We start from the raw sequence: 14,597 nt of genomic DNA, 5'->3' as shown, positions 1-14,597 counted from the left end.
GGGCTTGTTTGTTTGGTGGGAATTTTATTTACTTTTATTTGTATTTAAATTCCATTAATTAACATATAATGTATTCTTGGTTTCAGAGGTAGAGGTCAGTGATTCATCAGCCTTATATAATACCCAGTGCTCATTACATCATGTGCCCTTCTTAATGCAGGTCACCCAGTTACCCCATCCCCACCCCTTCCCCTCCAGTGACCCTCAGTTTGCTTCCTATGAATTAGGGTCTCTTATGGTTTGTCTCCCTCTCTGATTTCATCGTTTTATTTTTCCTCCCTTCCCCTATAATCCTGCTTTGTTTCTTAAATTTCACATATGAGTGAGCTCATATGTAATTGTCTTTCTCTTATTGACTTATTTCACTTAGTATAATACCCTCTAGTTCCATTCATGTCATTGCAAATGGCAAGATTTCGGTTTCTTTTTTTTTTTTTTTTTTTTTTTTTTGATGGCTGAGTACTATTCTATTGTATATATATCTTCTTTATCCATTCATCTGTTGATGGACATCTGGGCTCTTTCCATAGTTTGGCTACTGTGGACATTTCTGCTATAAACATTGGAGTGCAGGTGCCCCTTTGGATCACTATATTTGCATCTTTAGGATACATACCTAGTAGTGCAATTGCTGGGTCGTAGGGTAGCTCTATTCTCAACTTTTTGAGGACTCTCCATACTGTTTTCCAGAGTGGCTGCACCAGCTTGCATTCCTTGGTGGGACTTTTAGCTTCAGGGATTCCACATGAGGATTAAGGGCAGATAGCCCTGACCACACAAGAGGGGACATCTGAAGCTGTACATGGGGGATCAGCTCTGTAGGGACTGAGTCCTTGGGGAGTGGGAGAAGGTGCCCAAGACTGTTGCTGGGAGGGAACGGAAGGCAGCAGGACACAGCTTTACTGCTCCCCAGCACAGCAAGACACTGGGCTTCTTCCTTCTTGCTGCCCCACTCAAAGAGTCACCAAGTATCACAGCATATTAATTAATTGCCATATCTTTGCCTAATGATTTGGGAAGCTACAGCCAGGAGTGGATTGGTTAGGGTAGAAGAAAGAAGAGAATAATAAAACCCTGATGAAAGGAGGTAAAGCCAATGAGACTTGGGCATGTCCAGGGATTTTCAGAACTAGGAGACAAACTTGGTTTAATGCACAATAAGATAAGAACGTTTTGACTGATGAGTGACATAGTGAGAGTGCACATAAGTGGCATAGAAGAAAATAAGATGCCTTTATAATGTGTGTTAAATAAATAATCTGGGTAGAAAGGGTTGGCATGAAATGTTTTGTTTTCTCCATCTTGAGGAACAAATTAACTTTTAAAGAGGCTCTATCATGCCTTATTATTTTTTTTTAACTCTCCATGATTTGTGATTTCATTAGTTAATCTGAGTACAGAAGCTAAAACTCTAATCAAGGTGGTAAGAATTATGCGCTTTAATTTAAAACATTCAAATACTCAATTTGGTATTCAAAATAAACCAAAGGGCCTGGGATTCAGATATTTTAATAAGCTCCAAATTTTATACTATTAGCCATCTGCTCAAGCAGCAGACAAATTGGAAGCCCAGGAATATATATATACATCAAATATTCATGGAGATCAAATAGAAATATGTTCTTCAGGAAAAAAACATTTCTACCTCTAGATGTGCTACAACACACAAACCTACTGCATTTTGTTGTTTGGGTTGTGTCTGTTAAGCACATACCACATGCTGTTGACTTTGTCTTAGATGTAACCTACATATGCTGATGGTTTTGGCTGATCTGTTCAAAACACTCTGTATCCTCCTTCTAGTGGGAAGCCACTAGGGGCAAGGGGGCATTCATAGTTAAATGTAATTTTTATTCATGAGCTCACTCAGTCTTTTTTATTCTCTTGCTTTCAGTCTTTCTGTGCGTGACAGGTTCAGAGATGTAGTCTTGATAAGCAGACAAAAGTTTGGATGTTTGTTTAAACAAGAGGTTTACTCTTGCACCTAGGGGTGCCTGGGTGCCTAGGTGGTTGAGCATCTGCCTTGGGCTCAGGTTGTGATCCCAGGGTCCTGGGATGGAGTCCTGCATCAGGTTCCCCACAGGGAGCCTACTTCTCCCTCTGCCTGTGTCTCTGCCTCTCTGTCTGTGTCTCTCATGAATAAATAAATAAAATCTTAAAAAAAAAAAAAAACAAAAAAACACTTCTTGCATCTGCACAAATCTGGCCAGAATCTTTTGAGTGCAGCCTCTCTCAGACGTTTGTTGATACGTCTGGCTTTCTTTCAGATTGGCCAACTGTCGATCTCATGGCATTCCATCACCTCTGCTCTGAGCCCAGGCAGCAAAGGACAGATGCAGGTACTGAGTGAACACCCACATTTTGAGAGAGAAAGAAAGGGCTGCATTTTTGGCCTTGGCTCTATGTGCTATTGAGGGATGCACAGGCCTGAAGGACCAATCTGTAGACTGGAGACACTGAATTATTATCAATTTGAGGGACACTCTGCCTCTAAGTTGTAAATTTTAGTATTCATAACTTTAATCTCTTAGATAAAAACATCTGTTTTTTAGATCACAGATATCATTTTATATTAATCTAATTTTATTTTTGGTATTCATTCATCTAATTTATGTTAATTCTCCACCCAGTGCTGGGTGCTCGTCACAGCACTAGGGATCTGCATACAGAAGAGTGTGCATAAATAACTACTTAAGGAGGAGCTCCTCTAGGAGGACTCCTTTCTTTCCCTCTTCCAGTGAGTCAATACCTTTTTCTATGCCCCCCATGGAGCCAGATATATTATTCAATAGATATATTATTCTACAGATGTTCTTGCACCTTTTGGTAGTCAGGTTCTGCTACAAAATGAACAATCATGATTACAAACCCTCATACATACAACATCAAGCATTTATTACTTGACATACAACATCAGGCATTTCTTTGTCATCTTAGATGGGTGTTGCCTGATGGAAGCTGGCTTTGCCGAGTTTGGTTCTGTGAAATAGGCCCAGGTCTGCTCCATTCATTCTTTATTTTCTATCTAGACCACCGGATCCCCAAGGATCTTCTAATGGCATAGGCAGAAGCACAAGAGGGGCAAGTGGAAATGTGATGCTCTTGTGGTCAAAGCTGGCACTTTTGAAGGTCAAAGTTGCTATTCTGTTAGCAAAAAAAGTCACCTGGCCACATTCACCACCGATGATGTGGGGCGTATGCATCTTTCTTGGAGTCTGGTTGGGGAGGGAGGGAATGAATGTCTGCTATCCCAAGCACCTACTATGTACCAAGCATTTGAAAGCTGCTAAAGAAGCAATGCCTTCTAGAAGCGCAGAGTCTGTCACTAAGCAGGCAAGTACAATGTGATCATTAAAGGCAACATAGGTAGGGGTTAAGAATTTGGATCCTGGGGGCTCCTGGGAAGCTCAGTCAGAGAAACATCTGACTTTGGCTCAGGATGATCTCAGGGTCCTGAGATTGAGCCCTGCATCTGGCTTCTCACTCAGGGAAGAGTCTGCTTCTCCCTCTCCCTCTACCCTTTCCCTTGGCTTGTGCACTCTCTCTCTCTCATATAAATGAATAAAATCTTTTAAAAACCAAAAGAATTTGGATCCTGAAGTCAGGCGATCTGTAGAATTTTAGTTTTTCCATTTATGAAGTCTATGATCTTGTGCAAGATTTTGTATCCTCTCTGGGCCCCAATTTGCACATCTACAAACTGAAAGTGACAGTAAGGTAGCCACCGCAGAGTCCTCTGGTGGGGATTAAACAGATGATGCATGTACAGTTTTCAATGTAGTCGCCAGCATAGTGTAAATGCTCAGTAAATGGACACTAGCGTCATCAATACCCAGCATCCCAAATAACCAGGAAAAGCATCCTTGCTTTGGCGGTGCCCGGGAGGAAATTACTGTAAGCTCTCAGTCTAGTGTCTGTCCCATCAGGTTACATGGGTCCGTGGGCCCATCTGCTTTGCCAATTGCCTGTGCACCCCCAAGGACAATCTTGATGCCTCCTTCCCCACTGCTGGCACATGGTTGGCACTCAATGCATGTTCATGGTAAACCAAAATCCAGTCCTCTCCCCAGTGTACTGGCCATAGTGTTGCTGTTAAAACTAGCCTCAGTGGTGGATCACTTTGGCTTTTGTTTGTTGTTTTCACTTCCAATCTGTCACAGACCAGTGTGTTTTGTCTCTACTCTGCTCAGCGAGACGGATCCCTTGGTTATATGCTTGAGTGTCATGGCCATGTCAAATTGCCAAAGAAGTTTCTAAACATTTACTCATTATTTCTGTACTGATCTCTCTGTGAAGCAGCAGCAATCATTCTGTAGACCGGCACCGGTTCCCCGGCACCCCCTGTGGAACGGTGATGCTGTACAGTTTGTGAGCTTGCTCATTATATAATCTGATGGAAAATCCTTTTGGAGTAAAGTATGTGGATAAGCAGGTGCGCCCTTTCTGCGATCCTTCCAGATACTTAGAGCCAAGGGGCAAAACCATCATTTATTTTGTCAGCGGTCTCTCTCAGGTAATGCATCCCTGCTTCTTCTCCACAGCCTGGTTTTCCTATGAAGACACAGCAGAAGCTGCTGCAGAGGCGGGTGCATGAGTGGAGGGCAAATGACTCCGAAGAATTCAGTTCAGGGGTTTCTGAGAGTGCTGCAGGCTCTGACACCTTTCCAGCAAGGGACTATCACCACCAGGAAAAGAGCTTGGCCTCTGCCAGAATTGTGCAAATATTTTCTCAGAGGCGCCCAGAACCGTCAATAACATTTGCTGAGAACCCAGACAAGAGCAAGTGCCAGAGCATCAAGTATTTATGGGCCGTTTCTTTCCCTCCTGTCTACTTCTGGATTTTCAAGTAGCCTATTGCATAACCTGGGTGGATCTTTCCAGCTGTGACTTTAGCATTGACTCTTTCTGCATAATTTAGGCAGGGGTGAGATCCAAGGCTCCCGAAGAATGAAGAGCCTCAGGCCCCGAACAGGTGTCTGAAACCTGTAACCTAAATCCCTCTCTTCTGCATCTCATTTGCTGCTCTTGTGGCCCGACTGATCTGCACTGGAGCAGCTCTTATCTGTGGGGGGAAGGTGGCACAGCATTTTGGATCCCCCCAACCTCCAGGAGCTAGCGGAGGGTTGTGCAGCAGGGTCACCCCCCTTTTGTGCTTCCTACTTCCAGGGGCAAGGGAGCCTTCCCCATCAGACTGGATGTGCCTTTACTCTCCAATACCCCAATCTCTCTCTCTCTCTCACCACCACCCCCTACGCCTTTTCGACCTATTGGTGGGGTGTGATCCTTGACCCATCCAGATCTGATAATTCAGGGGGTACTCTCCTGCTATTCCTCCTCCCATCTTCTACCCCCATTTCTAGAGCTTCATCACTGTGCAAGACAGGAGGAGTGTAAGTGGGTGGGAGGTGTAGGGAAGGTTTTGGAGATAACCAAGGGTGTGTCCAGGAAAGTGACAAGGTTCCCCAGAGGTGAGGGAAACCAACCTCATCTAGTGGATGAGAAGGTGTATTTATTTTTCACTGCATGATATCTACAGAGAGAATTAAAAAATCCGAACAGCAAAAGAGACCATGAGAGTCTCTCAACTCACTGTACTTCAAGTATCCATTGAAATCAGAGGCATCATTTCTGGGGCCCTGGTCTGGGCTCCACCTCTTACCTAGCTGCTGCCTGTTAGCTACTCCCAGGACATTACAAATATTCCAAGGTTCCTTCAGCCAACATCATTTAAACAAACAAACAAACAAACAAACAAACACCTCCGCATTGAACTTCTGCTAAAAAAAAAAAAAAAAAAAAATCATCCTGACAAAATCCTAAAGGGCTACAAGACAGATTTCAGATTCATTAACCATAAATCTACCCTTTTTACCTATTGTCCTCTCCCTATACACACAACACACCCTGCAGGCCGCTGAACTAAATGGCGCCAAGAGCTCTCGGTACAGGACCCATGCTTCTCACCCCTCATGTTTCCTTGTAGGGCTCTTTCTTCCCATCTCCACATGCACAGTCTATTCATTTTTTATCCCCCTAATTAACATTCTACATGAAACCTTCATTGGTATCCCAAAGCATCATGCCTTGCACATACTAGTTCTCATTAAATATCCCTGAAGAAGACATATAAGTGAAAACACCTTCCTTTTCATAGTGGGGGCAGTGTGTTTCTGTGCTTGAGTTAAGCCAATGAAGACTTAGGTTTCTAACCTCTAGAGAGGTTTTATATAATGAAGATTTGTTTGATAGAGATGTGGCTTTGGGAATTATGGTTCAAACAAATGATTGATGAATGAATGAATGAATGAACAAGTGAATGGATGGTTGGACGGATGGATGGATGGTTTTGACCTGTTGTTGGGGCTGCTGGAAATTTTGCTTCATTTTCTATTACACCTGGAAAGATTTTCCTAACTGTGTATGATTTCTCCTTTCTTTATTCCAGTCTCAAATCTAAGATATTGTAGTCATTGTGTCAAAACATCTGACTCTGAAGGAAATTACTTCTCTTAAAAGGCATAGCAAGTTTCCAAATCATACTGCAAATGAATGGTTGCCAAGTCTATGTATCAAAAGTCTAGACGGAAAGATCCACTTCTTGGAATCATAGATGATACGGGAACCATCTTTCACAGAAAAGGAAGCAGGGATGCCGAGTATCCCTCCCTCATGTTCCCATGAATGGTGGCTGTGGCGGGACTGGACTCACAGCTGACAGATTCCCTTTCCATGTCCTCCCACAAAGCTCCCTCCCATTGATGGAACCACTTATGTTTCTTGTGGATTTGAGGCCCTGGGAAAGGCAGCAGGACATGGAGGGAAGACAGGCTGGAGCTGGAAGTCCTGATTAAAAGCAGGACTCTGATACCTTCTAGGCAATTGTTGGCCAAGTCATCTAATTCCACTGCAGGGGCTTCTTTGTTTATATTATAGGATGGGTTATTACTATAATCACCAGGGTTGCTCGTAAGAACCAAGGAAAAGACTTTCTGCTCTTCTGCATTCCAATCCTACTTCATAGGGACTCCACAGAGGTGATGCTCTTTTTGGTGCATCATTCCAGGAATTACATGACTTTGGTTGGCCCCAGTGTTGGTGATGTTGACTGGGATCCATTGGTTAAGGTGGTATCCACTGGGTTTCTCTATTGTAAGTAGACTGTTTTTACTTTCTAATTAATCATTTCTGGGGAGATTCTCTGAGGTTATGTAAATATTCTTGTTCCTCATCAAACATGTATCTAGAAATTTTGGCATGCATTGATGATTCTTGCCTGAATCAATTATTGCTCTGTTGGTGGTAACATGGTGAAATCTGAAGCCCATAATTTCTTCCACATTCATTAGTTGCCTAAACTGAATGCTGATAATATTAACAATGAATAACACAAAGGCTGCATCAAGGGATTTACATAGCTTTTTAAAAGTGCTTTCAATACGTAGTCATGTCCCAGGAACTGTGGTTAAGCACTGGGGGTATATCAAGCAACAAAACAGCACTGTCTCTCTCTCCATGGTGCTTACTGTCCAATGCCAAATATACGACAATCAACAGAAGAGCAAACAACTAAAAGTAGGCAAAATGTGCAAAAAGTGCCACGGGATCATGTGACCAGGGTGTCAGGGAAGGCTGTTTATTCTCCATAAGTGGTTTTTAAAAGGAAACAGAGAAGGAGGTGGCATTTGATGGTGAGGGTGTTAAAAGAAGAAAAGCACATGCCAGGCAAGGGCCCCTCACATGCAGAGGCTGGGACAAGACAGCTCTTAGGGATGCCCCTTCTCACCCACAGAAGTTCTCCCTCCAATGCCCCTCCCAGCCAACCCCCTCCACTGCTACTCACATGGAAGTGAAGGCCAGTGTGTCTGAATTCCCCTCATCATGAGGGAACACCCATTGGTCAGCTTGTTTGGAGGGAGATATTGTTTGACCTCCAGCCTCTCGTCCCAGACAGACCTAGTCAGAGATATGTGCTTGTGTCTTGGAGAGAGAAAAAAGAAAGAGCTTCCTGAAAGTACTGGGTTAGACCTCAAATCCTCCAGATTTTACTCCAGAAACTGAAGCCCTGAGATAGTGCTTGGACTGAGGATGTACAATCAAAATCTTACCTGGTTGGCCTCAGCCTTGGTTTCCTTGGCCATACAGTAGCCAAAGAATCAGAGTCTTCTCTCTCAAGGATGCTGCTAGAAGAAAGTGTGATTACATTTTTGTTTAGCGCCTGTCCCTAACTAAGAAGATGCATGTACTAGTGGTTGGTTCTCATTATTATTTTATTTCTTTCTCATTTAGAGACAGAATATATTTTGGTGATTGTTGTTGATATGGTACAACACACCAACAATTAATACAATACAGTATGGCCTAATATAGGATGCCACTAACATACATAATGCAGCACACACACACATATATTATATTAGTATATGTATATTCTTTCTAATCTCTTCAGTGCCTGGGACCCATGAGGTTCAGCAGAGTCACTAGGCTTTGTGGGGGCCAGCGGTGAGATGAAGCACATATTTATTGGCTGTGTATCACTAACGCTCTCTTCGACAATAAATCGACGTGGCTGTGAGAGGCACATTACACATTTCCAAACTAAGGTGACTGCGTATTTCCAAAATGATTGGAGTTGTACGGTATTACGATAAGGACATATGCTTTTCAATAAACTGGCTGGAACTCAAACATCTAAATGAGGCTTCTCCTGCAGAGCAGTTACAGCGGGAGAGGATACACACATTCTCACAGAGGTGTCATTTCTTAAAATATTCTGGAGCTCTGTTTTTGGAATGGTTCTACGATACATTAAAAAAAAAACACATAAGAATGATCAATGCATCTTCTATAATTGTATCTTATCCTAAAATAAAAGCTAAATTTGATCACTCATTTTATTCTCCTTTTGTTGTTTCCCCAAATGGATCCAATTTCTAAATATCAAGATGATCCATCCAAAGGGAAATGTGTCCCACTTCAGGTTTGTGGGCCTGGGTTCAAGTTCACACACCAAGGAGGATACTCCCTGTCCCAGGACAAGGGGTGAGAAAAGCCACTGTACAGGTGAGCTTTGATTCTATGGTAGAAAGAAGAACCATGGTAGTGGGAGAACAGCACCCGGCCTATAAGATCATTGCACCTGGCATTTATTGAAGCTCAAAAGCCTAGTAAGTCTCTGAGCCAAGACTGAATGCAAACCTGACTCCAAAGCCAACTGCTGTGCAGAACTGCTCCTCAGCTTCCCCAAACTGTATTACAAGATGTGCCTGAGGAAGGGGACAGGTCTTGTCTCCAGCTGCAAGAAGCCTCACTTATCCCAGAGTGCTTTGCAAATATAATTTTTTCATGGGAGCTGGTAAGGGTTGGAAGAGCTACGATGTGCTGCACCATTTTCTGTATGCATTCCCTCACTCACTATTCTAATCACTTATGCTTATCGTGAGGCAAGCACAGTGCTAGATCTTGGAATTATAATCGTAACAGTCCTGTCTGTGTGTTCCAAGTGCAATGGGGTGGTAGACAAGAATTAGCGACATCTTTACTTACACGTATAGTGAGAATTATGGAGAAATAATCCTTGTTTTCTTTTTAACTTCCTCAGTTTTTTTTAGAACTACGATGTACTGCTTGCAAAATAGGAACAAACAAGTTTATGTTTTAAAGTGCCCTTCATTTCAGAAGACCCTTCACCCCATGGCAGAGGGAGTCCCTGGCTTCAGTGGTTGAATGGTGCTATGTGGCCCAGATCATTCTTAATGGTCCAAGGATGGACTCTTTCTGGTCCCACTCCAGAGCTCTCATGAAGACTGCAAGCAGGCAAAGTCTCCAAGGAGAGCATGAGTCCTGGAAACTAACTAAAGCTAACTCAATGTAATTATTCACTGTCTTTAAACTAAAAAACTCTCAAAGACAGCATACACAGGGCATTAGGCAGGACTGTTTGTGTTGAAAGTGATGGAAAACCCAACTGAAACAAATGCAATAAAGGACAGGGGGTGGCCTACAGAACTGAATGTCAGATGGGCATGGCTGAACAGTGGTGCTTTCTTGGTTGGGCGTTGGCCCCAGCAGCTCCAGGGTCACCTGTACTGCTTGTCATGGTGGAGCCTCTCCCCGCTTCCCACTGGGAAGATCTCTGACTAGGCCTTGTGGCCCAAGACTTGGGACACTGTATAACTGACCCTGCCTGGGTCACAGGCAGACCCTCTGCTGAGAGCTGGACGCATGAGAGGAAGTGGTGGCCGGGGTTGCGTGGGGCTCCTTAGGGAATGAGGGGTACTGTTTACAGAGGGGACAGGGGGCTACGGCATAATCAAACCAGCGGTGCCCAGGGGCATGACCTCCAAGGACTGCAGCACACAGAGAAATATCTGAGATCAATCACTGTAGCTTATTTACAGTGGACCACTTAGAATTCCCTCACAGTCCACGCAACAGAAACAGTTAAGGAGAAGGGACCAGCAATGCGCAGGCCCTTTATGCAAACCTCCTTTTCACTGGCGACGTGGCCAGAGCTCTGGGGCTCAGTGCCAGGCGGCCTGGTCTTCTCTGCAGGCGGGCTGCCCTGCTCTGTGGAGGCCCTCGGGGCTGTCACACTGGAGCAATCAGGCGCAATCGATGATGCGACCGCTTGACAAAATACTTAGGTGTTCATTTCGAAAGAGAAGAGTTGCTCGAGGTCAGCAGACATCTGAGCACTTGCAAATCAAACCACCACCACCAAAATCGAGGCTAGGAGCCTTCCTTGACCTGGTTAGACTTTTAGTTCTGGAAGTGTCTTGGCTTGCCACCAACCCCCACCCCCACCCCCATTGCTGCCTTCTATTTCTTGGGTGGATGTCGCTGCTCACTTCTTTAGCCCACTTGCCCTCAGAACAGACTTTGCCCTTTGTTCTGGGGACGGCACCAGAGTCCCACCGTCAGCCATGCATTCTCAGGGAGACATAGGATTCGTTTTGCAGATTGACAAACTGCAGTCATTTAAAAGAAATGCCACCTCGCACAGAGGTCGGTGTTGGTGGAGTTTTAACGAGCTATGCTGGGCACCCAAGTGCTCTTTGGAGAGCCAGGGCCATTGTTTTTGCTGGCCTGTGACTGACTGGGGGCAGGGAGGGGACAGTGCGGGGGGGGGGGGGCGTCTATGCAGCTGCCACGAGCTGGTGCGCGGGGTGCATTCCAGCCTTATGTATTATCTGCAGGAACATCCATTTTGTCTGCAAGGTCTCAGGGTGGAAATGAGATCAGTGTGCTTAAAATACTGGCTCAGAGAGATGAAGAATCAGCAAACCAAACCCACAGTGCAGAATCCTGTCCCCTCTATTCACATTTTCAAATCCCGAAATTATAGAGTACCACTTCTCTAATAAAAGTACGAATACACACATACACATCGACATCTGTATTAAGCTTTCACACAGAAAATCCTGTCAGTTCAACACTGTGAAGTCGTTCAAAGACTTCACTTTCCAGTATCATCTAGAATATCATTTAATCCTGCTTGATGGTCTTGCAGCTCCTCAGCCTTTCTGGGCCAGCGGTAGGAGCTACACAACTAAATCAACTCAGACAAGCTCTGCAAATATGGTTGTTTTCACTCAGTCACCATTCTTGGTCTGTTTTGCAGCAAACTGCCTCATTCAATTTCAAGTTCAGTGCTATCATACAGTTCTGCACAACTGAGCCCTGAATTACCGCCCGTAGATAGAACTACTTATCTACTAGGTACAGCATGTAGTATGGTTTCTAGCCCATGCAAAGTTGTGATGAATAATAAGTTCTACAAAAAGCTTTATTTAAATAAATCAAGTTCACAACAGTACCCAGCACTTAGGACAACTTCTCTCCCTCTGCTTGGCTTCCTTCCCTCCCTCCTACCCAAATTCACTAAGGGTCCTATTACTGTCACAAAGCAGAACAATGGGAAACCCAATGGCTTTAAACGATATTGGACTGCAGGCATTCACAATTAAGAAATAGCAATGTTCAATTCAGAGAGGGGATTGTCTACCTAGGGTCTTAGTTAACTGTACACGTCTACACGTCTCTACTTCCCATTTGAACTACAATGATTCTTAGAACTATGGTTAATTTTATAGATAAAACAAACCCAGAAAGACTTACAAGGTAAATTCAAGTGGGAGTTAAGTCTGGGCAGTGTGTATGCAAAGTGGGTTTTCCCAGAAGAAGCCACAGTGTGAACAGTTAGATGGGTGGGTTTTCCATTGCTTTCTCAGTGGGAAAAGTCAAATAGACTAATGTGAGATTTATACAACATCTTTAAACAACAATTAAAACAACAATGGAAGACATGCCACAGGGCCATATGTGATTTATTGCCAAATGTTCTGTTATGATGAATAATCATCATACACGAATGCAGGAGCGGGGTGGGAGGGACCAGGCATCTGGTGTAGCAGGACGGGAAGGCTTAGAAAGGAGGTCCTTTGATATGGGGTTCATAGGATTTGAGCTGAGGTGAGGGGCAAGGATGCTCCACGAGTAGTGTCCTGTCCACTACTAACCTGTTTGACTTCCCTTTGTGTCCCACAAACCCAGGAAAAGCCAGTCTGCAGTGGCAATTCTTATGTAAATGACCGAAAGGAAGTTTTCCCTAGGCTAATCATTTTCTAACGTTCAAGCCCCCTTTGAAGTGACAATGCAGTCAGCAAGTCATGAAATGGAAGAGAACATGGTAGAGGAAGGGAGATACCAGGCCCCACTGTTGGCTACTGCGCACACAAATTTATCCCTCACAGAAGGATTACCCTTTCCTCCCGAGGAGGAGGCAACATGACTCCATTTTACAGATAAGGAAGCAGAGGTTCAGCAAGTTTGAGTGAGGTGAGGAAGGTTCAAGGCAGGAAGAGGAGGTACTGGGAATGGAATCCTCAGAGCAGAGAGGGAGGTGGGGAGGGCCTGGCACTTTCCAGAGCAGATAGGAGAGGGTGAGTTGCTGCCCCTGGCTGGGCCATGGACACTGAAGTTTCAGGTTCTCAGAAATGCTTCTGCCTGCCTGTGTTTGGCTCCAGTCTAGGTGACTGCTTTTTCTGTCTCCAGGTGCCTCCACCCCGTGAGTATTTGCTGGTCTGCACTGTTCTGTTGGTCTCTATCGTCTCTGTTCTCCAAGTGGGGCTAGAGGCTAACACCTTCTCCAACTCACCTCTGAAAACTGAAATCTGAGCTTAAGTAGTCGGACCAACAGAATGTGGAGCAGGGCTCCATCCCTAGACCTTGAGATCATGACCTGGGCTGAAACCAGGAGTCAGTGGCTTAACCCACTGTGCCATGCAGGTGCCTCAGCACCATATTCTTTTTTCCTAAGCTTGGGTCGTTGTCTCATACTCTACATATCTGCTTATTTAGCGCATCCACTAACTGGTCTCAGAAGGAGACCAGAGCTCCTTGGGGGTGGCCAGGTAGGGGGGTGTCCTGCCTGGTGGGCTCACCGTGACATCCCCCGGCTTAGAGTAGAGCCTGCCACAGGGCAGCCACTCTCAGAAGGGACCTGCGACAGAGGAGGCCAAAGGGGAAGGATGAGCAGCACGTGAGTAGTTGGAGACCTGTGAAGGGACTGGGCGCAATGGAAGGGAGAGCACCCTGTGGAGCCTATCTGCTCTCTCCCTTCACATTAGGAGTCCTAAGGAGACCTTGGGTTTTCTCGGACCCCTATTCATTCAACAAACTTTAAGCACCTATACCCCACTCATACCAGACAGGTAACGAGGCAGTGGTCACGGTCCCTGCTTTCAGGGGAGGTTACCTCCTTGTGGGCCCAGTATGAATGGGAGAAGAAAATCAAACACAACTATGTCACTATGTCACCGCCTTAGCTGTAGTTCTGTTTTCTCACCAGGCAAGCTGTTTGCTCTGCAATGTGTCTTTTCCTCGCAATCAGAATGCACCTAAAGGCAACTAAATCACCAGAAGAGGGTTAAGGGTCTTTATATGTTGAAGAAAGGATGGTGCTTTACATTTTCTTTCCAGTTTGAATTTGGCCTGACTACCTGCTGGGCTACATATCATGTCAAACTCTCCCTGCAAAGACCCCCTTCCCCAACCCGCCAGGATTTTAATTTAAAAAAAAAAAGTAACAGTCATGTAATTCGACCCTCGGCACATTTGTCTAGAATAAATTCTTTAAGAAATCTGACATGTGCGTGCATAAGAACACACAACCATTTAAGAGGAGAAAGCACAAAAATCCATTTTGACCATTAAACTGGATTTAAAAGGCATCAGGTGGTGAATTAAAGCCTGAAAACAAAACCTTGGGAACCTGAAATGCTGTGCAAATCTCAACTGGCAGATTCTTTAAGCTGAAGAATTCTCAGCAGATGGAAGCAGATCCATAAACTCAGAGCAAGGATTCTTTAGGAGAGTGGGTCGGTTTTATATCGGATGCCCATCCACTGAGATGCTCTGAGAAATTCGAAACACGGACAAAACACACCAAGCCTTTGTTCAGACCAAATGGAGCAATTTTCTCGCAGCCGCAGACATCGGCCCCACGTTCCTGTACCATGTGCGGCTGTCAGTTCATTGGGAGAAAACAGGAAAAAGCCTTTAGTGAAATAACCACATGCCCATGAAGTGGGCAAAAT

At 44.6% G+C, this 14,597-nt stretch overlaps 1 protein-coding gene across 9 annotated transcripts in view; it reads right to left on the bottom strand.

The window, feature by feature from the left end:
* The window catches only part of FAM110B (family with sequence similarity 110 member B), a 180,837-nt gene that overhangs the window by 14,364 nt on the left and 151,876 nt on the right, over nt 1-14,597 (bottom strand). For 3 of the 9 annotated variants that reach the window (XM_049103728.1, XM_049103722.1, XM_049103720.1), the window contains 2 exons: nt 8,106-8,177; nt 7,841-7,977 (listed from right to left, as the gene is read on the bottom strand). The exons of 2 other annotated variants lie outside the window; for them this stretch is intronic. The gene's annotated coding sequence lies outside the window, so the exon portion shown is untranslated. The remainder of the gene's footprint in view (nt 1-7,840; nt 7,978-8,105; nt 8,178-14,597) is intronic. 4 more of the 9 variants (XM_049103725.1, XM_049103727.1, XM_049103723.1 and 1 more) reach the window with 3 other exon arrangements.

The sequence above is a fragment of the Canis lupus genome, chromosome 29 (assembly GCF_003254725.2).
Source record: "Canis lupus dingo isolate Sandy chromosome 29, ASM325472v2, whole genome shotgun sequence".
Classification (NCBI taxonomy): Eukaryota; Metazoa; Chordata; class Mammalia; order Carnivora; family Canidae; genus Canis; species Canis lupus.
The sequence above is the reverse complement of the archived record's forward strand: the minus strand, read 5'-3'. Positions and strand labels throughout refer to the sequence as shown.